The sequence below is a fragment of the Protomyctophum bolini genome (assembly GCF_963924005.1).
Source record: "Protomyctophum bolini genome assembly, chromosome: 16".
Taxonomy (NCBI): Eukaryota; Metazoa; Chordata; class Actinopteri; order Myctophiformes; family Myctophidae; genus Protomyctophum; species Protomyctophum bolini.
The window spans coordinates 168619-196425 of NC_137877.1; the positions used below are offsets into that span (position 1 = coordinate 168619).

General features: G+C 29.9%; 1 protein-coding gene across 1 annotated transcript in view; it reads right to left on the reverse strand.

Annotated features, from left to right (window-relative positions):
• The window catches only part of LOC308330782 (uncharacterized protein), a 68128-nt gene extending 45889 nt beyond the window's left edge, over positions 1 to 22239 (reverse strand). Inside the window, exon 1 of the mRNA XM_080785797.1 lies at positions 22124 to 22239. The gene's annotated coding sequence lies outside the window, so the exon portion shown is untranslated. The remainder of the gene's footprint in view (positions 1 to 22123) is intronic.
• Between the last annotated feature and the right edge of the window lie 5568 nt (positions 22240 to 27807).

Genomic DNA, 27807 nt, shown 5'->3' on the forward strand with positions numbered 1-27807 from the left:
CAAAATAATTTGCCTGCAAAATAATTTGCCTGCAAAATAATTTGCCTGCTAAATAATTTGCCAAAACCCTAATTTGCCAAAACCCTAATTTGCCAAAACCCTAATTTGCCTGCAAAATAATTTGCCTGCAAAATAATTTGCCTGCTAAATAATTTGCCTGCTAAATAATTTGCCTGCAAAATAATTTGCCAAAACCCTAATTTGCCTGCAAAATAATTTGCCTGCAAAATAATTTGCCAAAACCCTAATTTGCCTGCAAAATAATTTGCCTGCTAAATAATTTGCCTGCTAAATAATTTGCCTGCAAAATAATTTGTTCCCACTTTGTTCCCACTTTTTACAAAATACTTTTTACAAAATACTTTTTACAAAATACTTTTTACAAAATACTTTTTACAAAATACTTTTTACAAAATACTTTTTACAAAATACTTTTTACAAAATACTTTTCACAAAATACTTTTCACAAAATACTTTTTACAAAATACTTTTTGTCAAATTATTTTGCAGACAAATTATTTTAAAGGCAAATTAGGGTTTTGGCAAATTATTTTGCAGGCAAATTATTTAGCAGGCAAATTATTTAGCAGGCAAATTATTTAGCAGGCAAATTATTTTGCAGGCAAATTATTTTGCAGGCAAATTATTTTGCAGGCAAATTAGGGTTTTGGCAAATTAGGGTTTTGGCAAATTATTTAGCAGGCAAATTAGGGTTTTGGCAAATTATTTTGCAGGCAAATTATTTTGCAGGCAAATTATTTTGCAGGCAAATTAGGGTTTTGGCAAATTAGGGTTTTGGCAAATTAGGGTTTTGGCAAATTATTTAGCAGGCAAATTATTTTGCAGGCAAATTATTTTGCAGGCAAATTAGGGTTTTGGCAAATTAGGGTTTTGGCAAATTATTTAGCAGGCAAATTATTTAGCAGGCAAATTATTTTGCAGGCAAATTATTTTGCAGGCAAATTATTTAGCAGGCAAATTATTTTGCAGGCAAATTATTTTGCAGGCAAATTATTTAGCAGGCAAATTATTTTGCAGGCAAATTATTTTGCAGGCAAATTATTTTGCAGGCAAATTAGGGTTTTGGCAAATTAGGGTTTTGGCAAATTATTTAGCAGGCAAATTATTTAGCAGGCAAATTATTTTGCAGGCAAATTATTTTGCAGGCAAATTATTTTGCAGGCAAATTAGGGTTTTGGCAAATTAGGGTTTTGGCAAATTATTTAGCAGGCAAATTATTTAGCAGGCAAATTATTTTGCAGGCAAATTATTTTGCAGGCAAATTATTTAGCAGGCAAATTATTTTGCAGGCAAATTATTTTGCAGGCAAATTATTTAGCAGGCAAATTATTTTGCAGGCAAATTATTTTGCAGGCAAATTAGGGTTTTGGCAAATTAGGGTTTTGGCAAATTAGAGTTTTGGCAAATTATTTTGCAGGCAAATTATTTTGCAGGCAAATTATTAGGGTTTTGTCAAATTGTTTTGTCAAATTATTTTGTCAAATTATTTTGTCAAATTTTACAAAATACTTTTTACAAAATACTTTTTACAAAATACTTTTTACAAAATACTTTTTACAAAATACTTTTTACAAAATACTTTTTACAAAATACTTTTCACAAAATACTTTTCACAAAATACTTTTTACAAAATACTTTTTGTCAAATTATTTTGCAGGCAAATTATTTTGCAGGCAAATTAGGGTTTTGGCAAATTATTTTGCAGGCAAATTATTTAGCAGGCAAATTATTTAGCAGGCAAATTATTTAGCAGGCAAATTTTTTAGCAGGCAAATTATTTTGCAGGCAAATTATTTTGCAGGCAAATTATTTTGCAGGCAAATTAGGGTTTTGGCAAATTAGGGTTTTGGCAAATTATTTAGCAGGCAAATTAGGGTTTTGGCAAATTATTTTGCAGGCAAATTATTTTGCAGGCAAATTATTTTGCAGGCAAATTAGGGTTTTGGCAAATTAGGGTTTTGGCAAATTAGGGTTTTGGCAAATTATTTAGCAGGCAAATTATTTTGCAGGCAAATTATTTTGCAGGCAAATTAGGGTTTTGGCAAATTAGGGTTTTGGCAAATTATTTAGCAGGCAAATTATTTAGCAGGCAAATTATTTTGCAGGCAAATTATTTTGCAGGCAAATTATTTAGCAGGCAAATTATTTTGCAGGCAAATTATTTTGCAGGCAAATTATTTAGCAGGCAAATTATTTAGCAGGCAAATTATTTTGCAGGCAAATTATTTTGCAGGCAAATTAGGGTTTTGGCAAATTAGGGTTTTGGCAAATTAGAGTTTTGGCAAATTATTTTGCAGGCAAATTATTTTACAGGCAAATTATTAGGGTTTTGTCAAATTGTTTTGTCAAATTATTTTGTCAAATTTTACAAAATACTTTTTACAAAATACTTTTTACAAAATACTTTTTACAAAATACTTTTTACAAAATACTTTTTACAAAATACTTTTTACAAAATACTTTTCACAAAATACTTTTTGTCAAATTATTTTGCAGGCAAATTAGGGTTTTGGCAAATTAGGGTTTTGGCAAATTAGGGTTTTGGCAAATTATTTAGCAGGCAAATTATTTTGCAGGCAAATTATTTTGCAGGCAAATTAGGGTTTTGGCAAATTAGGGTTTTGGCAAATTATTTAGCAGGCAAATTATTTAGCAGGCAAATTATTTTGCAGGCAAATTATTTTGCAGGCAAATTATTTAGCAGGCAAATTATTTTGCAGGCAAATTATTTTGCAGGCAAATTATTTTGCAGGCAAATTAGGGTTTTGGCAAATTAGGGTTTTGGCAAATTAGAGTTTTGGCAAATTATTTTGCAGGCAAATTATTTTGCAGGCAAATTATTAGGGTTTTGTCAAATTGTTTTGTCAAATTATTTTGTCAAATTTTACAAAATACTTTTTACAAAATACTTTTTACAAAATACTTTTTACAAAATACTTTTTACAAAATACTTTTTACAAAATACTTTTTGTCAAATTATTTTGCAGGCAAATTATTTTGCAGGCAAATTATTTTGCAGGCAAATTATTTAGCAGGCAAATTATTTTGCAGGCAAATTATTTTGCAGGCAAATTAGGGTTTTGGCAAATTAGGGTTTTGGCAAATTATTTAGCAGGCAAATTATTTAGCAGGCAAATTATTTTGCAGGCAAATTATTTTGCAGGCAAATTATTTAGCAGGCAAATTATTTTGCAGGCAAATTATTTTGCAGGCAAATTATTTAGCAGGCAAATTATTTTGCAGGCAAATTATTTTGCAGGCAAATTATTTTGCAGGCAAATTAGGGTTTTGGCAAATTAGGGTTTTGGCAAATTAGAGTTTTGGCAAATTATTTTGCAGGCAAATTATTTTGCAGGCAAATTATTAGGGTTTTGTCAAATTGTTTTGTCAAATTATTTTGTCAAATTATTTTGTCAAATTTTACAAAATACTTTTTACAAAATACTTTTTACAAAATACTTTTTACAAAATACTTTTTACAAAATACTTTTTACAAAATACTTTTTACAAAATACTTTTTACAAAATACTTTTCACAAAATACTTTTTACAAAATACTTTTTACAAAATACTTTTTGTCAAATTATTTTGCAGGCAAATTATTTAGCAGGCAAATTATTTAGCAGGCAAATTATTTAGCAGGCAAATTTTTTAGCAGGCAAATTATTTTGCAGGCAAATTATTTTGCAGGCAAATTATTTTGCAGGCAAATTAGGGTTTTGGCAAATTAGGGTTTTGGCAAATTAGGGTTTTGGCAAATTATTTAGCAGGCAAATTAGGGTTTTGGCAAATTATTTTGCAGGCAAATTATTTTGCAGGCAAATTATTTTGCAGGCAAATTATTTTGCAGGCAAATTAGGGTTTTGGCAAATTAGGGTTTTGGCAAATTAGGGTTTTGGCAAATTATTTAGCAGGCAAATTATTTTGCAGGCAAATTATTTTGCAGGCAAATTAGGGTTTTGGCAAATTATTTAGCAGGCAAATTATTTTGCAGGCAAATTATTTAGCAGGCAAATTATTTTGCAGGCAAATTATTTTGCAGGCAAATTATTTAGCAGGCAAATTATTTTGCAGGCAAATTATTTTGCAGGCAAATTATTTAGCAGGCAAATTATTTTGCAGGCAAATTATTTTGCAGGCAAATTATTTTGCAGGCAAATTAGGGTTTTGGCAAATTAGGGTTTTGGCAAATTAGAGTTTTGGCAAATTATTTTGCAGGCAAATTATTTTGCAGGCAAATTATTAGGGTTTTGTCAAATTGTTTTGTCAAATTATTTTGTCAAATTTTACAAAATACTTTTTACAAAATACTTTTTACAAAATACTTTTTACAAAATACTTTTTACAAAATACTTTTCACAAAATACTTTTTGTCAAATTATTTTGCAGGCAAATTAGGGTTTTGGCAAATTAGGGTTTTGGCAAATTAGGGTTTTGGCAAATTATTTAGCAGGCAAATTATTTTGCAGGCAAATTATTTTGCAGGCAAATTAGGGTTTTGGCAAATTAGGGTTTTGGCAAATTATTTAGCAGGCAAATTATTTAGCAGGCAAATTATTTTGCAGGCAAATTATTTAGCAGGCAAATTATTTAGCAGGCAAATTATTTTGCAGGCAAATTATTTAGCAGGCAAATTATTTAGCAGGCAAATTATTTTGCAGGCAAATTATTTTGCAGGCAAATTATTTTGCAGGCAAATTAGGGTTTTGGCAAATTAGGGTTTTGGCAAATTATTTTGCAGGCAAATTATTTTGCAGGCAAATTATTTTGCAGGCAAATTAGGGTTTTGGCAAATTATTTAGCAGGCAAATTATTTAGCAGGCAAATTATTTTGCAGGCAAATTATTTTGCAGGCAAATTATTTTGCAGGCAAATTATTTTGTCAATTTTTTTGTCAAATTTGACAAAATACTTTTTACAAAATACTTTTTACAAAATACTTTTTACAAAATACTTTTTACAAAATACTTTTTACAAAATACTTTTTGTCAAATTATTTTGCAGGCAAATTATTTTGCAGGCAAATTAGGGTTTTGGCAAATTATTTTGCAGGCAAATTATTTTGCAGGCAAATTATTTAGCAGGCAAATTATTTTGCAGGCAAATTATTTTGCAGGCAAATTAGGGTTTTGGCAAATTAGGGTTTTGGCAAATTATTTAGCAGGCAAATTATTTAGCAGGCAAATTATTTTGCAGGCAAATTATTTTGCAGGCAAATTATTTAGCAGGCAAATTATTTTGCAGGCAAATTATTTTGCAGGCAAATTATTTTGCAGGCAAATTATTTTGCAGGCAAATTATTTTGCAGGCAAATTAGGGTTTTGGCAAATTAGGGTTTTGGCAAATTAGAGTTTTGGCAAATTATTTTGCAGGCAAATTATTTTGCAGGCAAATTATTAGGGTTTTGTCAAATTGTTTTGTCAAATTATTTTGTCAAATTTTACAAAATACTTTTTACAAAATACTTTTTACAAAATACTTTTTACAAAATACTTTTTACAAAATACTTTTTACAAAATACTTTTTACAAAATACTTTTTACAAAATACTTTTCACAAAATACTTTTTACAAAATACTTTTTACAAAATACTTTTTGTCAAATTATTTTGCAGGCAAATTATTTTGCAGTCAAATTAGGGTTTTGGCAAATTATTTAGCAGGCAAATTATTTTGCAGGCAAATTATTTAGCAGGCAAATTATTTAGCAGGCAAATTATTTAGCAGGCAAATTATTTTGCAGGCAAATTATTTTGCAGGCAAATTATTTTGCAGGCAAATTAGGGTTTTGGCAAATTAGGGTTTTGGCAAATTAGGGTTTTGGCAAATTATTTTGCAGGCAAATTAGGGTTTTGGCAAATTAGGGTTTTGGCAAATTAGGGTTTTGGCAAATTATTTAGCAGGCAAATTATTTTGCAGGCAAATTATTTTGCAGGCAAATTATTTTGCAGGCAAATTAGGGTTTTGGCAAATTAGGGTTTTGGCAAATTATTTAGCAGGCAAATTATTTAGCAGGCAAATTATTTAGCAGGCAAATTATTTAGCAGGCAAATTATTTTGCAGGCAAATTATTTTGTCAATTTTTTTGTCAAATTTGACAAAATACTTTTTACAAAATACTTTTTACAAAATACTTTTTACAAAATACTTTTTACAAAATACTTTTTGTCAAATACTTTTTGTCAAATTATTTTGTCAAATTATTTTGTCAAATTATTTTGTCAAATTATTTTGTAAAAAGTATTTTGTAAAAAGTATTTTGTAAAAAGTATTTTGTAAAAAGTATTTTGTAAAAAGTATTTTGTAAAAAGTATTTTGTAAAAAGTGGGAACAAAGTGGGAACAAATTATTTTGCAGGCAAATTATTTAGCAGGCAAATTATTTTGCAGGCAAATTATTTTGCAGGCAAATTATTTAGCAGGCAAATTATTTTGCAGGCAAATTATTTTGCAGGCAAATTAGGGTTTTGGCAAATTAGGGTTTTGGCAAATTAGGGTTTTGGCAAATTATTTAGCAGGCAAATTATTTTGCAGGCAAACTATTTTGCAGGCAAATTAGGGTTTTGGCAAATTATTTTGTCAAATTATTTTGTCAAATTATTTTGGGGGGCAAATTATTTTGCAGGCAAATTATTTAGCAGGCAAATTAGGGTTTTGGCAAATTAGGGTTTTGGCAAATTAGGGTTTTGTCAAATTATTTTGTCAAATTATTTTGTCAAATTATTTTGGGGGGCAAATTATTTTGCAGGCAAATTATTTTGCAGGCAAATTAGGGTTTTGGCAAATTATTTTGCAGGCAAATTATTTTGCAGGCAAATTATTTTGCAGGCAAATTAGGGTTTTGGCAAATTAGGGTTTTGGCAAATTAGGGTTTTGGCAAATTAGGGTTTTGGCAAATTATTTAGCAGGCAAATTATTTTGCAGGCAAATTATTTTGCAGGCAAATTATTTTGCAGGCAAATTAGGGTTTTGGCAAATTAGGGTTTTGGCAAATTATTTAGCAGGCAAATTATTTAGCAGGCAAATTATTTAGCAGGCAAATTATTTTGCAGGCAAATTATTTAGCAGGCAAATTATTTTGCAGGCAAATTATTTTGCAGGCAAATTATTTTGCAGGCAAATTATTTTGCAGGCAAATTATTTTGCAGGCAAATTAGGGTTTTGGCAAATTAGGGTTTTGGCAAATTAGGGTTTTGGCAAATTAGGGTTTTGGCAAATTATTTTGCAGGCAAATTATTTTGCAGGCAAATTATTAGGGTTTTGTCAAATTGTTTTGTCAAATTATTTTGTCAAATTTTACAAAATACTTTTTACAAAATACTTTTTACAAAATACTTTTTACAAAATACTTTTTACAAAATACTTTTTACAAAATACTTTTCACAAAATACTTTTTACAAAATACTTTTTACAAAATACTTTTTGTCAAATTATTTTGCAGGCAAATTATTTTGCAGGCAAATTAGGGTTTTGGCAAATTATTTTGCAGGCAAATTATTTTGCAGGCAAATTATTTAGCAGGCAAATTATTTAGCAGGCAAATTATTTTGCAGGCAAATTATTTTGCAGGCAAATTATTTTGCAGGCAAATTAGGGTTTTGGCAAATTAGGGTTTTGGCAAATTAGGGTATTGGCAAATTATTTTGCAGGCAAATTAGGGTTTTGGCAAATTATTTAGCAGGCAAATTATTTTGCAGGCAAATTATTTTGCAGGCAAATTATTTTGCAGGCAAATTAGGGTTTTGGCAAATTAGGGTTTTGGCAAATTATTTAGCAGGCAAATTATTTAGCAGGCAAATTATTTAGCAGGCAAATTATTTAGCAGGCAAATTATTTTGCAGGCAAATTATTTTGTCAATTTTTTTGTCAAATTTGACAAAATACTTTTTACAAAATACTTTTTACAAAATACTTTTTACAAAATACTTTTTACAAAATACTTTTAAAAAAATACTTTTTACAAAATACTTTTTACAAAATACTTTTTACAAAATACTTTTTGTCAAATACTTTTTGTCAAATTATTTTGTCAAATTATTTTGTCAAATTATTTTGTAAAAAGTATTTTGTAAAAAGTATTTTGTAAAAAGTATTTTGTAAAAAGTATTTTGTAAAAAGTATTTTGTAAAAAGTATTTTGTAAAAAGTATTTTGTAAAAAGTGGGAACAAAGTGGGAACAAATTATTTTGCAGGCAAATTATTTAGCAGGCAAATTATTTTGCAGGCAAATTATTTAGCAGGCAAATTATTTAGCAGGCAAATTATTTTGCAGGCAAATTATTTTGCAGGCAAATTAGGGTTTTGGCAAATTAGGGTTTTGGCAAATTAGGGTTTTGGCAAATTAGGGTTTTGGCAAATTATTTAGCAGGCAAATCATTTTGCAGGCAAATTATTTAGCAGGCAAATTATTTAGCAGGCAAATTATTTTGCAGGCAAATTATTTTGCAGGCAAATTAGGGTTTTGGCAAATTAGGGTTTTGGCAAATTAGGGTTTTGGCAAATTAGGGTTTTGGCAAATTATTTAGCAGGCAAATTATTTTGCAGGCAAATTATTTAGCAGGCAAATTATTTAGCAGGCAAATTATTTAGCAGGCAAATTATTTTGCAGGCAAATTATTTTGCAGGCAAATTAGGGTTTTGGCAAATTAGGGTTTTGTCAAATTATTTTGTCAAATTATTTTGTAAAAAGTATTTTGTAAAAAGTATTTTGTAAAAAGTATTTTGTAAAAAGTATTTTGTAAAAAGTATTTTGTAAAAAGTATTTTGTAAAAAGTATTTTGAAAAAAGTATTTTGTAAAAAGTGGGAACAAAGTGGGAACAAATTATTTTGCAGGCAAATTATTTAGCAGGCAAATTATTTTGCAGGCAAATTAGGGTTTTGGCAAATTATTTTGCAGGCAAATTATTTTGCAGGCAAATTATTTTGCAGGCAAATTAGGGTTTTGGCAAATTATTTTGCAGGCAAATTATTTTGCAGGCAAATTATTTTGCAGGCAAATTAGGGTTTTGGCAAATTAGGGTTTTGGCAAATTAGGGTTTTGGCAAATTATTTTGCAGGCAAATTATTTTGCAGGCAAATTATTTTGCAGGCAAATTAGGGTTTTGGCAAATTAGGGTTTTGGCAAATTATTTAGCAGGCAAATTATTTAGCAGGCAAATTATTTTGCAGGCAAATTATTTTGCAGGCAAATTATTTAGCAGGCAAATTATTTTGCAGGCAAATTATTTAGCAGGCAAATTATTTTGCAGGCAAATTATTTTGCAGGCAAATTATTTTGCAGGCAAATTAGGGTTTTGGCAAATTAGGGTTTTGGCAAATTAGGGTTTTGGCAAATTATTTTGCAGGCAAATTATTTTGCAGGCAAATTATTAGGGTTTTGTCAAATTGTTTTGTCAAATTATTTTGTCAAATTTTACAAAATACTTTTTACAAAATACTTTTTACAAAATACTTTTTACAAAATACTTTTTACAAAATACTTTTTACAAAATACTTTTTACAAAATACTTTTCACAAAATACTTTTTACAAAATACTTTTTACAAAATACTTTTTGTCAAATTATTTTGCAGGCAAATTATTTTGCAGGCAAATTAGGGTTTTGGCAAATTATTTTGCAGGCAAATTATTTTGCAGGCAAATTATTTAGCAGGCAAATTATTTAGCAGGCAAATTATTTAGCAGGCAAATTATTTAGCAGGCAAATTATTTAGCAGGCAAATTAGGGTTTTGGCAAATTAGGGTTTTGGCAAATTAGGGTTTTGGCAAATTATTTAGCAGGCAAATTATTTTGCAGGCAAATTATTTTGCAGGCAAATTATTTTGCAGGCAAATTAGGGTTTTGGCAAATTAGGGTTTTGGCAAATTATTTAGCAGGCAAATTATTTAGCAGGCAAATTATTTAGCAGGCAAATTATTTTGCAGGCAAATTATTTTGTCAATTTTTTTGTCAAATTTGACAAAATACTTTTTACAAAATACTTTTTACAAAATACTTTTTACAAAATACTTTTTACAAAATACTTTTTGTCAAATACTTTTTGTCAAATTATTTTGTCAAATTATTTTGTCAAATTATTTTGTCAAATTATTTTGTCAAATTATTTTGTCAAAAGTATTTTGTAAAAAGTATTTTGTAAAAAGTATTTTGTAAAAAGTATTTTGTAAAAAGTATTTTGTAAAAAGTTTTTTGTAAAAAGTTTTTTGTAAAAAGTTTTTTTTTTTTTAAAGTATTTAAAAAAAGTATTTTTACAAAATACTTTTTACAAAATACTTTTTACTAAATAATTTGACAAAAAATTTGACAAAATAATTTGACAAAAAGTATTTTGTAAAAAGTATTTTGTAAAAAGTATTTTGTCAAATTATTTTGTCAAATTATTTTGTCAAATTATTTTGCAGGCAAATTATTTTGCAGGCAAATTATTTTGCAGGCAAATTATTTTGCAGGCAAATTAGGGTTTTGGCAAATTAGGGTTTTGGCAAATTAGGGTTTTGGCAAATTATTTAGCAGGCAAATTATTTTGCAGGCAAAGTATTTTGCAGGCAAATTATTTTGCAGGCAAATTAGGGTTTTGTCAAATTATTTTGTCAAATTATTTTGTCAAATTATTTTGGGGGGCAAATTATTTTGCAGGCAAATTATTTAGCAGGCAAATTAGGGTTTTGGCAAATTAGGGTTTTGGCAAATTAGGGTTTTGGCAAATTAGGGTTTTGGCAAATTATTTAGCAGGCAAATCATTTTGCAGGCAAATTATTTAGCAGGCAAATTATTTTGCAGGCAAATTATTTAGCAGGCAAATTATTTTGCAGGCAAATTAGGGTTTTGGCAAATTAGGGTTTTGGCAAATTATTTTGTCAAATTATTTTGTAAAAAGTATTTTGTAAAAAGTATTTTGTAAAAAGTATTTTGTAAAAAGTATTTTTTAAAAAGTATTTTGTAAAAAGTATTTTGTAAAAAGTATTTTGAAAAAAGTATTTTGTAAAAAGTGGGAACAAAGTGGGAACAAATTATTTTGCAGGCAAATTATTTAGCAGGCAAATTATTTTGCAGGCAAATTAGGGTTTTGGCAAATTATTTTGCAGGCAAATTATTTAGCAGGCAAATTATTTTGCAGGCAAATTAGGGTTTTGGCAAATTATTTTGCAGGCAAATTATTTTGCAGGCAAATTATTTTGCAGGCAAATTATTTTGCAGGCAAATTAGGGTTTTGGCAAATTAGGGTTTTGGCAAATTAGGGTTTTGGCAAATTATTTAGCAGGCAAATTATTTTGCAGGCAAATTATTTTGCAGGCAAATTATTTTGCAGGCAAATTAGGGTTTTGGCAAATTAGAATTTTGGCAAATTATTTAGCAGGCAAATTATTTAGCAGGCAAATTATTTTGCAGGCAAATTGTTTTGCAGGCAAATTATTAAGCAGGCAAATTATTTTGCAGGCAAATTATTTTGCAGGCAAATTATTTAGCAGGCAAATTAGGGTTTTGTCAAATTATTTTGTCAAATTATTTTGTAAAAAGTATTTTGTAAAAAGTATTTTGTAAAAAGTATTTTGTAAAAAGTATTTTGTAAAAAGTATTTTGTAAAAAGTATTTTGAAAAAAGTATTTTGTAAAAAGTGGGAACAAAGTGGGAACAAATTATTTTGCAGGCAAATTATTTAGCAGGCAAATTATTTTGCAGGCAAATTAGGGTTTTGGCAAATTATTTTGCAGGCAAATTATTTTGCAGGCAAATTATTTTGCAGGCAAATTAGGGTTTTGGCAAATTATTTTGCAGGCAAATTATTTTGCAGGCAAATTATTTTGCAGGCAAATTAGGGTTTTGGCAAATTAGGGTTTTGGCAAATTAGGGTTTTGGCAAATTATTTTGCAGGCAAATTATTTTGCAGGCAAATTATTTTGCAGGCAAATTAGGGTTTTGGCAAATTAGGGTTTTGGCAAATTATTTAGCAGGCAAATTATTTAGCAGGCAAATTATTTTGCAGGCAAATTATTTTGCAGGCAAATTATTTAGCAGGCAAATTATTTTGCAGGCAAATTATTTAGCAGGCAAATTATTTTGCAGGCAAATTATTTTGCAGGCAAATTATTTTGCAGGCAAATTAGGGTTTTGGCAAATTAGGGTTTTGGCAAATTAGGGTTTTGGCAAATTATTTTGCAGGCAAATTATTTTGCAGGCAAATTATTAGGGTTTTGTCAAATTGTTTTGTCAAATTATTTTGTCAAATTTTACAAAAGACTTTTTACAAAAGACTTTTTACAAAATACTTTTTACAAAATACTTTTTACAAAATACTTTTTACAAAATACTTTTCACAAAATACTTTTTACAAAATACTTTTTACAAAATACTTTTTGTCAAATTATTTTGCAGGCAAATTATTTTGCAGGCAAATTAGGGTTTTGGCAAATTATTTTGCAGGCAAATTATTTTGCAGGCAAATTATTTAGCAGGCAAATTATTTAGCAGGCAAATTATTTAGCAGGCAAATTATTTAGCAGGCAAATTAGGGTTTTGGCAAATTAGGGTTTTGGCAAATTAGGGTTTTGGCAAATTATTTAGCAGGCAAATTATTTTGCAGGCAAATTATTTTGCAGGCAAATTATTTTGCAGGCAAATTAGGGTTTTGGCAAATTAGGGTTTTGGCAAATTATTTAGCAGGCAAATTATTTAGCAGGCAAATTATTTAGCAGGCAAATTATTTTGCAGGCAAATTATTTTGTCAATTTTTTTGTCAAATTTGACAAAATACTTTTTACAAAATACTTTTTACAAAATACTTTTTACAAAATACTTTTTACAAAATACTTTTTGTCAAATACTTTTTGTCAAATACTTTTTGTCAAATTATTTTGTCAAATTATTTTGTCAAATTATTTTGTCAAATTATTTTGTCAAATTATTTTGTAAAAAGTATTTTGTAAAAAGTATTTTGTAAAAAGTATTTTGTAAAAAGTATTTTGTAAAAAGTATTTTGTAAAAAGTATTTTGTAAAAAGTATTTTGTAAAAAGTTTTTTGTAAAAAGTTTTTTGTAAAAAGTTTTTTTTTTTTTAAAGTATTTAAAAAAAGTATTTTTACAAAATACTTTTTACAAAATACTTTTTACTAAATAATTTGACAAAAAATTTGACAAAATAATTTGACAAAAAGTATTTTGTAAAAAGTATTTTGTAAAAAGTATTTTGTCAAATTATTTTGTCAAATTATTTTGTCAAATTATTTTGCAGGCAAATTATTTTGCAGGCAAATTATTTTGCAGGCAAATTATTTTGCAGGCAAATTAGGGTTTTGGCAAATTAGGGTTTTGGCAAATTAGGGTTTTGGCAAATTATTTAGCAGGCAAATTATTTTGCAGGCAAACTATTTTGCAGGCAAATTATTTTGCAGGCAAATTAGGGTTTTGTCAAATTATTTTGTCAAATTATTTTGTCAAATTATTTTGGGGGGCAAATTATTTTGCAGGCAAATTATTTAGCAGGCAAATTAGGGTTTTGGCAAATTAGGGTTTTGGCAAATTAGGGTTTTGGCAAATTAGGGTTTTGGCAAATTATTTAGCAGGCAAATCATTTTGCAGGCAAATTATTTAGCAGGCAAATTATTTTGCAGGCAAATTATTTAGCAGGCAAATTATTTTGCAGGCAAATTAGGGTTTTGGCAAATTAGGGTTTTGGCAAATTATTTTGTCAAATTATTTTGTAAAAAGTATTTTGTAAAAAGTATTTTGTAAAAAGTATTTTGTAAAAAGTATTTTGTAAAAAGTATTTTGTAAAAAGTATTTTGTAAAAAGTATTTTGTAAAAAGTATTTTGAAAAAAGTATTTTGTAAAAAGTGGGAACAAAGTGGGAACAAATTATTTTGCAGGCAAATTATTTAGCAGGCAAATTATTTTGCAGGCAAATTAGGGTTTTGGCAAATTATTTTGCAGGCAAATTATTTAGCAGGCAAATTATTTTGCAGGCAAATTAGGGTTTTGGCAAATTATTTTGCAGGCAAATTATTTTGCAGGCAAATTATTTTGCAGGCAAATTATTTTGCAGGCAAATTAGGGTTTTGGCAAATTAGGGTTTTGGCAAATTAGGGTTTTGGCAAATTATTTAGCAGGCAAATTATTTTGCAGGCAAATTATTTTGCAGGCAAATTATTTTGCAGGCAAATTAGGGTTTTGGCAAATTAGAATTTTGGCAAATTATTTAGCAGGCAAATTATTTAGCAGGCAAATTATTTTGCAGGCAAATTGTTTTGCAGGCAAATTATTAAGCAGGCAAATTATTTTGCAGGCAAATTATTTTGCAGGCAAATTATTTAGCAGGCAAATTATTTTGCAGGCAAATTATTTTGCAGGCAAATTATTTTGCAGGCAAATTAGGGTTTTGGCAAATTAGGGTTTTGGCAAATTAGGGTTTTGGCAAATTATTTTGCAGGCAAATTATTTTGCAGGCAAATTATTAGGGTTTTGTCAAATTGTTTTGTCAAATTATTTTGTCAAATTTTACAAAATACTTTTTACAAAATACTTTTTACAAAATACTTTTTACAAAATACTTTTTACAAAATATTTTACAAAATACTTTTTACAAAATACTTTTTGTCAAATACTTTTTGTCAAATTATTTTGTAATTTGACAAAATAATTTGACAAAATAATTTGACAAAAAGTATTTGACAAAAAGTATTTGACAAAAAGTATTTTGTAAAATATTTTGTATTTGTCAAATTATTTTGTCAAATTATTTTGTCAAATTATTTTGTCAAATTATTTTGTCAAATTATTTTGTCAAATTATTTTGGGGGGCAAATTATTTTGCAGGCAAATTATTTTGCAGGCAAATTATTTTGCAGGCAAATTAGGGTTTTGGCAAATTAGGGTTTTGGCAAATTAGGGTTTTGGCAAATTATTTTGCAGGCAAATTATTTTGCAGGCAAATAATTTTGCAGGCAAATTAGGGTTTTGGCAAATTATTTTGCAGGCAAATTATTTTGCAGGCAAATTATTTTGCAGGCAAATTATTTTGCAGGCAAATTGTTTTGCAGGCAAATTGTTTTGCAGGCAAATTATTTAGCAGGCAAATTATTTAGCAGGAAAATTATTTTGCAGGAAAATTATTTTGCAGGAAAATTATTTTGCAGGCAAATTAGGGTTTTGGCAAATTAGGGTTTTGGCAAATTATTTAGCAGGCAAATCATTTTGCAGGCAAATTATTTAGCAGGCAAATTATTTTGCAGGCAAATTATTTAGCAGGCAAATTATTTTGCAGGCAAATTATTTTGCAGGCAAATTATTTTGCAGGCAAATTAGGGTTTTGGCAAATTATTTTGCAGGCAAATTATTTTGCAGGCAAATTATTTTGCAGGCAAATTATTTTGCAGGCAAATTATTTTGCAGGCAAATTATTTTGCAGGCAAATTGTTTTGCAGGCAAATTGTTTTGCAGGCAAATTATTTAGCAGGCAAATTATTTTGCAGGAAAATTATTTTGCAGGAAAATTATTTTGCAGGAAAATTATTTTGCAGGCAAATTAGGGTTTTGGCAAATTAGGGTTTTGGCAAATTAGGGTTTTGGCAAATTATTTAGCAGGCAAATCATTTTGCAGGCAAATTATTTAGCAGGCAAATTATTTTGCAGGCAAATTATTTAGCAGGCAAATTATTTAGCAGGCAAATTATTTTGCAGGCAAATTATTTTGCAGGCAAATTAGGGTTTTGGCAAATTAGGGTTTTGGCAAATTAGGGTTTTGGCAAATTATTTAGCAGGCAAATTATTTTGCAGGCAAATTATTTTGCAGGCAAATTAGGGTTTTGGCAAATTAGGGTTTTGGCAAATTATTTAGCAGGCAAATTATTTTGCAGGCAAATTATTTTGCAGGCAAATTATTTTGTCAATTTTTTTGTCAAATTTGACAAAATACTTTTTACAAAATACTTTTTACAAAATACTTTTTACAAAATACTTTTTACAAAATACTTTTTACAAAATACTTTTTACAAAATACTTTTTACAAAATATTTTACAAAATACTTTTTACAAAATACTTTTTGTCAAATACTTTTTGTCAAATTATTTTGTCAAATTATTTTGTCAAATTATTTTGTCAAATTATTTTGGGGGGCAAATTATTTTGCAGGCAAATTATTTTGCAGGCAAATTAGGGTTTTGGCAAATTAGGGTTTTGGCAAATTAGGGTTTTGGCAAATTATTTAGCAGGCAAATTATTTTGCAGGCAAATTATTTAGCAGGCAAATTATTTTGCAGGCAAATTATTTTGCAGGCAAATTAGGGTTTTGTCAAATTATTTTGTCAAATTATTTTGTAAAAAGTATTTTGTAAAAAGTATTTTGTAAAAAGTATTTTGTAAAAAATATTTTGTAAAAAGTATTTTGTAAAAAGTATTTTGTAAAAAGTATTTTGAAAAAAGTATTTTGTAAAAAGTGGGAACAAAGTGGGAACAAATTATTTTGCAGGCAAATTATTTAGCAGGCAAATTATTTTGCAGGCAAATTAGGGTTTTGGCAAATTAGGGTTTTGGCAAATTATTTAGCAGGCAAATTATTTTGCAGGCAAATTATTTAGCAGGCAAATTATTTTGCAGGCAAATTATTTAGCAGGCAAATTATTTAGCAGGCAAATTATTTTGCAGGCAAATTATTTTGCAGGCAAATTATTTTGCAGGCAAATTATTTTGCAGGCAAATTAGGGTTTTGTCAAATTATTTTGTCAAATTATTTTGTAAAAAGTATTTTGTAAAAAGTATTTTGTAAAAAGTATTTTGTAAAAAGTATTTTGTAAAAAGTATTTTGAAAAAAGTATTTTGTAAAAAGTGGGAACAAAGTGGGAACAAATTATTTTGCAGGCAAATTATTTTGCAGGCAAATTATTTTGCAGGCAAATTATTTTGCAGGCAAATTAGGGTTTTGGCAAATTAGGGTTTTGGCAAATTAGGGTTTTGGCAAATTATTTAGCAGGCAAATTATTTTGCAGGCAAATTATTTTGCAGGCAAATTATTTTGCAGGCAAATTAGGGTTTTGGCAAATTAGGGTTTTGGCAAATTATTTAGCAGGCAAATTATTTAGCAGGCAAATTATTTTGCAGGCAAATTATTTTGCAGGCAAATTATTTTGCAGGCAAATTAGGGTTTTGGCAAATTAGGGTTTTGGCAAATTAGGGTTTTGGCAAATTATTTTGCAGGCAAATTATTAGGGTTTTGTCAAATTGTTTTGTCAAATTATTTTGTCAAATTTTACAAAATACTTTTTACAAAATACTTTTTACAAAATACTTTTTACAAAATACTTTTTACAAAATACTTTTTACAAAATACATTTTACAAAATACTTTTTACAAAATACTTTTTACAAAATACTTTTTACAAAATACTTTTTACAAAATACTTTTTGTCAAATACTTTTTGTCAAATTATTTTGTCAAATTATTTTGTAATTTGACAAAATAATTTGACAAAATAATTTGACAAAAAGTATTTGACAAAAAGTATTTTGTAAAAAGTATTTTGTAAAATATTTTGTATTTGTCAAATTATTTTGTCAAATTATTTTGTCAAATTATTTTGTCAAATTATTTTGTCAAATTATTTTGCAGGCAAATTATTTTGCAGGCAAATTATTTTGCAGGCAAATTAGGGTTTTGGCAAATTAGGGTTTTGGCAAATTAGGGTTTTGGCAAATTATTTTGCAGGCAAATTATTTTGCAGGCAAATAATTTTGCAGGCAAATTAGGGTTTTGGCAAATTATTTTGCAGGCAAATTATTTTGCAGGCAAATTATTTTGCAGGCAAATTGTTTTGCAGGCAAATTGTTTTGCAGGCAAATTATTTAGCAGGCAAATTATTTAGCAGGAAAATTATTTTGCAGGAAAATTATTTTGCAGGAAAATTATTTTGCAGGCAAATTAGGGTTTTGGCAAATTAGGGTTTTGGCAAATCATTTTGCAGGCAAATTATTTAGCAGGCAAATTATTTAGCAGGCAAATTATTTTGCAGGCAAATTATTTTGCAGGCAAATTATTTTGCAGGCAAATTATTTTGCAGGCAAATTAGGGTTTTGGCAAATTATTTTGCAGGCAAATTATTTTGCAGGCAAATTATTTTGCAGGCAAATTATTTTGCAGGCAAATTATTTTGCAGGCAAATTGTTTTGCAGGCAAATTGTTTTGCAGGCAAATTATTTAGCAGGCAAATTATTTTGCAGGAAAACTATTTTGCAGGAAAATTATTTTGCAGGAAAATTATTTTGCAGGCAAATTAGGGTTTTGGCAAATTAGGGTTTTGGCAAATTAGGGTTTTGGCAAATTATTTAGCAGGCAAATCATTTTGCAGGCAAATTATTTAGCAGGCAAATTATTTTGCAGGCAAATTATTTAGCAGGCAAATTATTTAGCAGGCAAATTATTTTGCAGGCAAATTATTTAGCAGGCAAATTATTTTGCAGGCAAATTATTTTGCAGGCAAATTATTTAGCAGGCAAATTATTTTGCAGGCAAATTATTTTGCAGGCAAATTATTTAGCAGGCAAATTATTTTGCAGGCAAATTATTTTGCAGGCAAATTATTTTGCAGGCAAATTAGGGTTTTGGCAAATTAGGGTTTTGGCAAATTAGGGTTTTGGCAAATTATTTTGCAGGCAAATTATTAGGGTTTTGTCAAATTGTTTTGTCAAATTATTTTGTCAAATTATTTTGTCAAATTTTACAAAATACTTTTTACAAAATACTTTTTACAAAATACTTTTTACAAAATACTTTTTACAAAATACTTTTTACAAAATACATTTTACAAAATACTTTTTACAAAATACTTTTTACAAAATACTTTTTACAAAATACTTTTTACAAAATACTTTTTGTCAAATACTTTTTGTCAAATTATTTTGTCAAATTATTTTGTAATTTGACAAAATAATTTGACAAAATAATTTGACAAAAAGTATTTGACAAAAAGTATTTTGTAAAAAGTATTTTGTAAAATATTTTGTATTTGTCAAATTATTTTGTCAAATTATTTTGTCAAATTATTTTGTCAAATTATTTTGTCAAATTATTTTGGGGGGCAAATTATTTTGCAGGCAAATTATTTTGCAGGCAAATTATTTTGCAGGCAAATTAGGGTTTTGGCAAATTAGGGTTTTGGCAAATTAGGGTTTTGGCAAATTATTTTGCAGGCAAATTATTTTGCAGGCAAATAATTTTGCAGGCAAATTAGGGTTTTGGCAAATTATTTTGCAGGCAAATTATTTTGCAGGCAAATTATTTTGCAGGCAAATTATTTTGCAGGCAAATTGTTTTGCAGGCAAATTGTTTTGCAGGCAAATTATTTAGCAGGCAAATTATTTAGCAGGAAAATTATTTTGCAGGAAAATTATTTTGCAGGAAAATTATTTTGCAGGCAAATTAGGGTTTTGGCAAATTAGGGTTTTGGCAAATTATTTAGCAGGCAAATCATTTTGCAGGCAAATTATTTAGCAGGCAAATTATTTTGCAGGCAAATTATTTAGCAGGCAAATTATTTTGCAGGCAAATTATTTTGCAGGCAAATTATTTTGCAGGCAAATTAGGGTTTTGGCAAATTATTTTGCAGGCAAATTATTTTGCAGGCAAATTATTTTGCAGGCAAATTATTTTGCAGGCAAATTATTTTGCAGGCAAATTATTTTGCAGGCAAATTGTTTTGCAGGCAAATTGTTTTGCAGGCAAATTATTTAGCAGGCAAATTATTTTGCAGGCAAATTATTTTGCAGGAAAATTATTTTGCAGGAAAATTATTTTGCAGGAAAATTATTTTGCAGGCAAATTAGGGTTTTGGCAAATTAGGGTTTTGGCAAATTAGGGTTTTGGCAAATTATTTAGCAGGCAAATCATTTTGCAGGCAAATTATTTAGCAGGCAAATTATTTTGCAGGCAAATTATTTAGCAGGCAAATTATTTAGCAGGCAAATTATTTAGCAGGCAAATTATTTTGCAGGCAAATTATTTTGCAGGCAAATTAGGGTTTTGGCAAATTAGGGTTTTGGCAAATTAGGGTTTTGGCAAATTATTTAGCAGGCAAATTATTTTGCAGGCAAATTATTTTGCAGGCAAATTAGGGTTTTGGCAAATTAGGGTTTTGGCAAATTATTTAGCAGGCAAATTATTTTGCAGGCAAATTATTTTGCAGGCAAATTATTTTGCAGGCAAATTATTTTGTCAATTTTTTTGTCAAATTTGACAAAATACTTTTTACAAAATACTTTTTACAAAATACTTTTTACAAAATACTTTTTACAAAATACTTTTTACAAAATACTTTTTACAAAATACTTTTTACAAAATACTTTTTACAAAATACTTTTTACAAAATATTTTACAAAATACTTTTTACAAAATACTTTTTGTCAAATACTTTTTGTCAAATTATTTTGTCAAATTATTTTGTCAAATTATTTTGGGGGGCAAATTATTTTGCAGGCAAATTATTTTGCAGGCAAATTAGGGTTTTGGCAAATTAGGGTTTTGGCAAATTAGGGTTTTGGCAAATTATTTAGCAGGCAAATTATTTTGCAGGCAAATTATTTAGCAGGCAAATTATTTTGCAGGCAAATTATTTTGCAGGCAAATTATTTTGCAGGCAAATTATTTTTTTAGGCAAATTATTAGGGTTTTGGCAAATTATTTTGCAGGCAAATTATTTTGCAGGAAAATTATTTTGCAGGCAAATTATTTTGCAGGCAAATTATTTTGCAGGCAAATTATTTTGCAGGCAAATTATTTTGCAGGCAAATTATTTTGCAGGCAAATTATTTTGGGGGGCAAATCATTTTGTCAAATTTTTTTGTCAAATTTGACAAAATACTTTTTTCAAAATACTTTTTACAAAATACTTTTTACAAAATACTTTTTACAAAATACTTTTTACAAAATATTTTTTACAAAATACTTTTTGGCAAATTATTTTGGCAAATTATTTTGGCAAATTATTTTGGCAAATTATTTTGGCAAATTATTTTGGGGGGCAAATTATTTTGGGGGCACATTATTTTGGGGGGCAAATTATTTTGGGGGCACATTATTTTGCAGGCAAATTATTTTGCAGGCAAATTATTTTGCAGGCAAATTATTTTGCAGGCAAATTATTTTGGGGGGCAAATCATTTTGTCAATTTTTTTTGTCAAATTTTACAAAATACTTTTTACAAAATACTTTTTACAAAATACTTTTTACAAAATACTTTTTACAAAATACTTTTTACAAAATACTTTTTACAAAATACTTTTTACAAAATACTTTTTACAAAATACTTTTTACAAAATACTTTTTACAAAATACTTTTTGGCAAATTATTTTGGCAAATTATTTTGGCAAATTATTTTACAAAATACTTTTTACAAAATACTTTACAAAATACTTTTTACAAAATACTTTTTACAAAATACTTTTTACAAAATACTTTTTACAAAATACTTTTTACAAAATACTTTTTGGCAAATTATTTTGGCAAATTATTTTGGCAAATTATTTTGGCAAATTATTTTGGCAAATTATTTTGGCAAATTATTTTGGGGGGCAAATTATTTTGGGGGCACATTATTTTGCAGGCAAATTATTTTGCAGGCAAATTATTTTGGCAAATTATTTTGCAGGCAAATTATTTTGCAGGCAAATTATTTTGCAGGCAAATTATTTAGCAGGCAAATTTTTATAAAAAGTATTTTGTAAAAAGTATTTTGTAAAAAGTATTTTGTAAAAAGTATTTTGTAAAAAGTATTTCAAAAAAATTTGACAAAATACTTTTTACAAAATACTTTTTACAAAATACTTTTTACAAAATACTTTTTGTCAAATTATTTTGTCAAATTATTTTGTCAAATTATTTTGTCAAATTATTTTGTCAAATTATTTTGTCAAATTATTTTGTCAAATTATTTTGTCAACTTTTGACACTTTTGGTTGTTGAGAAACAGCTCCTAAAACATTATTTGACACTTTTGGTTATTGAGAAACAGCTCATAAAACATTATTTGACACTTTTGGTTCAATTTCCCCACCCATACGCATCAAGTCTACCGAAGTATCAGGTGAGAATGTGACCTAAATCTCCTAGAGAGAGAGAGAAGCTCACCGTCTAAGCAATACACCTGCAGCACCATGTTAGCCTTCTTCCTATTGGCCGTCCACTCCAGCAGGGACAGCGGGTAGGTCCGTGCGGTCTCGAGGGCGGGGCCTGCACTCAACTGGGACTTCTGATTGGCCTGGATGAGTCTGTGTTGCAACAGCGCCTGGCAACCAACGGGGGCATGGTCAGACACAAACCTGTAGAGACACAGGTCAAGGGAAGCATTAGATTTATTCAGTAGTTAAGTAAGGTCAAGTAGATCATTATGATGCCTTTGAATGTCCTCACTCATTGCATGCCATATTTGTTACTTACCGCATACAGTGTTACAAGACACACACACACTACAACAGAGACACACACACACACACACACACACACACACACACCACAACAGACGACAACACACACACACACACACACACACACACACACACACACACACACACACACACACACAATACAATAGAACACAACAAGTATAATATAATAACAAAACAAAGACACAGGGCCATTTGCACCAAGAAAGATTAAGCCTTAATCTGGTTTAAATCAAGGTTTATCTATTAATCCAGTTGCACCAAACTTTAAACCTAGTTTTCACTAATCCGGTTTAGTTTTAAACCATCCTTTTAATCTTGGTTTTGTTTTTTTAATCTTGGTTTTAATTTTCACAGTAAACCTGGATTAATGTCAATCCTGTTGCACCACTACTTTAAACTTTGATTTAAGGCGAGACACCCCAGGTGAATAGGGAAAAAAAGTTAAATAATAGCTATCACAATGAAACTTCTCCAGTTGATTACTTATATTAAAACTAAGATTTTTTGTATTACAAGTTTTCTGAAATTATATGTTTAAATATGCAAATTAGGCATTATATGCGCTAATTTGCATACATTTCGGGACGATAAATCTGAAGATCGGATAAAGCCAGGTTCAAAATGATCATTTCATTTTGTTGACACATTAGAGACAAAGAAAATTACACATGGGATTTTTGATATCTCTAATTATCACTCCACAAATCAGAAAATAGTGTCAACAGGCATAAAAAACCCAATTTTCGGCATTTTTTTGGTATAAAATGTGATGTAAATCAGGCTGTGAATGATATATCAACAAATCCATGTGTAAATGTCTGCGGAATATAGTTATGAATAAGACTGGAAAGTTTGGTGTATGTGAGTTCAACTGAAGTGGAAATTCTTTGTCCCAAGTATGAGGAAAACTCATTTTGAGAAAACGGCCTTTAAAGATTTGTATTGTAAAATTCCAAAACGTTTTATTTGAAGCCACTATTTTGAGACAAAATATCTCATCCAAACCTTGGCAACAACATATAATGGCATATATCATTGGAAAGGTCTGGACCTCAAGCTGACTGTGGTCTGATCCAAATATGGTCACTTCCTTTGTACCAACAACCAATCATGAAAATAGAGATGGTGGCTTTTCACCCCGAAAAACGAGCTGTCATTGGCTAAAATAAACTATCCAACTAAACATCTAAATCTGTATTTTTAATGTGTATTTTGCTTTAGTTTGAAAGAAAACATGTTTAGGAAGCAAAATAGCAAAAAAAAAAAAAAATGAAAAATCATGATTTCACCTGGGGTGTCTCACCTTAAGTATCAATAAGGGATTAATTCTAAACCAGCAGGAGAGGAGGTTTAATTGAAAACAACATGGCAGCATATATACCTCTACGTGTTTGTTGTTGTTTGGGAAACTATCGGAGGAAGTGGTGGTGTGTGTGATCGACGGAACAGATCTATAAACCTACCACGCACCACGGAGTGACCATACGTCTGTTGTTTTTTTTAGCGAGCGAGACGACTTTTATTATTATATATATTTTTGCTGCAGGCACTATAATTTAAACATTCTCAAATATGAATGAAATAGTAATGCTAATGATGCTCACGACTGCTGCTGTTTATTTACAGCGCAAAACCAAGATGGCGGACACACAACAAAGTTTAATCCATGAATTAATCACAGTTTAAAGTTTTAATCACAGGTTAAGGATTTAATCACAGATCTGTTGAGAAATGCTTAAAATTAAGTGGTGCAACACAACTCGAATTAAAATTAATCCTTGATCAACAAATCCCTGATTAACACTAAACTAAACTTTATTTAATCTTTCTTGGTGCAAACGGCCCTAAGACTATATAGTGCTTATTTGTTTTAGTTTTCCGCCAGCTGGTAAAAAACACTGTTCATGTCAATGAAAGTTACATTCCGAGGTGTTTAAAGGTGATATAGGCAAGTTTTCAGCCAAAAATCAAAATATTTATCTATCTATATTTGTGGCCTTATTCCCTCTATCTTCCCCTATATTTTGATGCTGAGCTGCTGCCCTGTAGACATACACTCTCCCTTTGTCTCCCTCTATGTGTTTGTATCTGTTTATATCCACTGTTGTTTATGTGCCGGGACGGAAGCGTCGTGTTGGGAGGAGGGTCTGTGTGGGGGGTGACGCGGAGTCTTAGCCAATTGCAGCGCGAGGCTGTGACTGTGTGTTCGACCCAGCAGTATTATAATGAAAACGCAATGCGATTTCATTATCACAACAAACCACACTCTATAGTAGGAGCATTATCACAACAAACCACACTCTATAGTAGGAGCATTATCACAACAAACCACACTCTATAGTAGGAGCATTATCAAGATAAACCACACTCTAAAGTAGGAGCATTATCACAACAAACCACACTCTATAGTAGGAGCATTATCACAACAAACCACACTCTATAGTAGGAGCATTATCACAACCAACCACACTCTATAGTTTGAGCATTATCACAACAAACCACTCTATAGTAGGGAGCATTATCACAACAAACCACACTCTATAGTATGAGCATTATCACAACAAACCACTCTATAGTAGGGAGCATTATCACAACAAACCACACTCTATAGTTTGAGCATTATCACAACAAACCACTCTATAGTAGGGAGCATTATCACAACAAACCACTCTATAGTAGGAGCATTATCACAACAAACCACTCTATAGTAGGGAGCATTATCACAACAAACCACACTCTATAGTAGGAGCATTATCACAACAAACCACACTCTATAGTAGGAGCATTATCACAACCAACCACTCTATAGTAGGAGCATTATCACAACAAAACCACACTCTATAGTAGGGAGCATTATCACAACAAACCACACTCTATAGTAGGAGCATTATCACAACAAACCACACTCTATAGTAGGAGCATTATCACAACAAAACCACACTCTATAGTAGGGAGCATTATCACAACAAACCACACTCTATAGTAGGGAGCATTATCACAACAAAACCACACTCTATAGTAGGAGCATTATCACAACAAACCACTCTATAGTAGGAGCATTATCACAACAAACCACACTCTAAAGTAGGAGCATTATCACAACAAACCACACTCTATAGTAGGAGCATTATCACAACAAACTACACTATAGTAGGAGCATTATCACAACAAACCACACTCTATAGTTTGAGCATTATCACAACAAACCACTCTATAGTAGGGAGCATTATCACAACAAACCACACTCTATAGTCGGAGCATTATCACAGCAAACCACACTCTATAGTAGGGAGCATTATCACAACAGACCACACTCTATAGTAGGATCATTATCACAACAAACCACACTCTATAGTAGGAGCATTATCACAACAAACCACACTCTATAGTAGGAGCATTATCACAACAAACCACACTCTATAGTAGGAGCATTATCACAACAAACCACACTCTATAGTACGGAGCATTATCACAACAAACCACTCTATAGTAGGGAGCATTATCACAACAAACCACACTCTATAGTAGGAGCATTATCACAACAAACCACACTCTATATTACGGAGCATTATCACAACAAACCACACTCTATAGTAGGAGCATTATCACAACAAACCACACTCTATAGTAGGAGCATTATCACAGCAAACCACACTCTATAGTAGGGAGCATTATCACAACAAACCACACTCTATAGTAGGGAGCATTATCACAACAAACCACTCTATAGTAGGGAGCATTATCACAACAAACCACACTCTATAGTAGGGAGCATTATCACAACAAACCACACTCTATAGTAGGATCATTATCACAACAAACCACTCTATAGTAGGGAGCATTATCACAACAAACCACTCTATAGTAGGAGCATTATCACAACAAACCACACTCTATAGTAGGAGCATTATCACAACAAACCACACTCTATAGTAGGAGCATTATCACAACAAACCACACTCTATAGTAGGAGCATTATCACAACAAACCACACTCTATAGTTTGAGCATTATCACAACAAACCACTCTATAGTAGGGAGCATTATCACAACAAACCACACTCTATAGTAGGAGCATTATCACAACAAACCACACTCTATATTACGGAGCATTATCACAACAAACCACACTCTATAGTAGGAGCATTATCACAACAAACCACACTCTATAGTAGGAGCATTATCACAGCAAACCACACTCTATAGTAGGGAGCATTATCACAACAAACCACACTCTATAGTAGGGAGCATTATCACAACAAACCACTCTATAGTAGGGAGCATTATCACAACAAACCACACTCTATAGTAGGGAGCATTATCACAACAAACCACACTCTATAGTAGGGAGCATTATCACAACAAAACCACACTCTATAGTAGGGAGCATTATCACAACAAACCACACTCTATAGTAGGAGCATTATCACAACAAACCACACTCTATAGTAGGAGCATTATCACAACAAAACCAAACTATAGTAGGAGCATTATCACAACAAACCACACTCTATAGTAGGAGCATTATCACAACAAACCACACTCTATAGTAGGAGCATTATCACAACAAAACCACACTCTATAGTAGGGAGCATTATCACAACAAAACCACACTCTATAGTAGGAGCATTATCACAACAAACCAATCTATAGTAGGGAGCATTATCACAACAAACAACACTCCATAGTAGGAGCATTATCACAACAAACCACACTCTATAGTAGGAGCATTATCACAACAAACCACACTCTATAGTAGGAGCATTATCACAATAAACCACACTCTATATTATGAGCATTATCACAACAAACCACACTCTATAGTAGGAGCATTATCACAACAAACCACACTCTAAAGTAGGAGCATTATCACAACAAACCACACTCTATAGTAGGAGCATTATCACAACAAACCACACTCTATAGTAGGAGCATTATCACAACAAACCACACTCTATAGTTTGAGCATTATCACAACAAACCACTCTATAGTAGGGAGCATTATCACAACAAACCACACTCTATAGTCGGAGCATTATCACAGCAAACCACACTCTATAGTAGGGAGCATTATCACAACAAACCACACTCTATAGTAGGATCATTATCACAACAAACCACTCTATAGTAGGGAGCATTATCACAACAAACCACACTCTATAGTAGGAGCATTATCACAACAAACCACTCTATAGTAGGAGCATTATCACAACAAACCACACTCTATAGTAGGAGCATTATCACAACAAACCACACTCTATAGTAGGAGCATTATCACAACAAACCACACTCTATAGTAGGAGCATTATCAAGATAAACCACACTCTAAAGTAGGAGCATTATCACAACAAACCACACTCTATAGTAG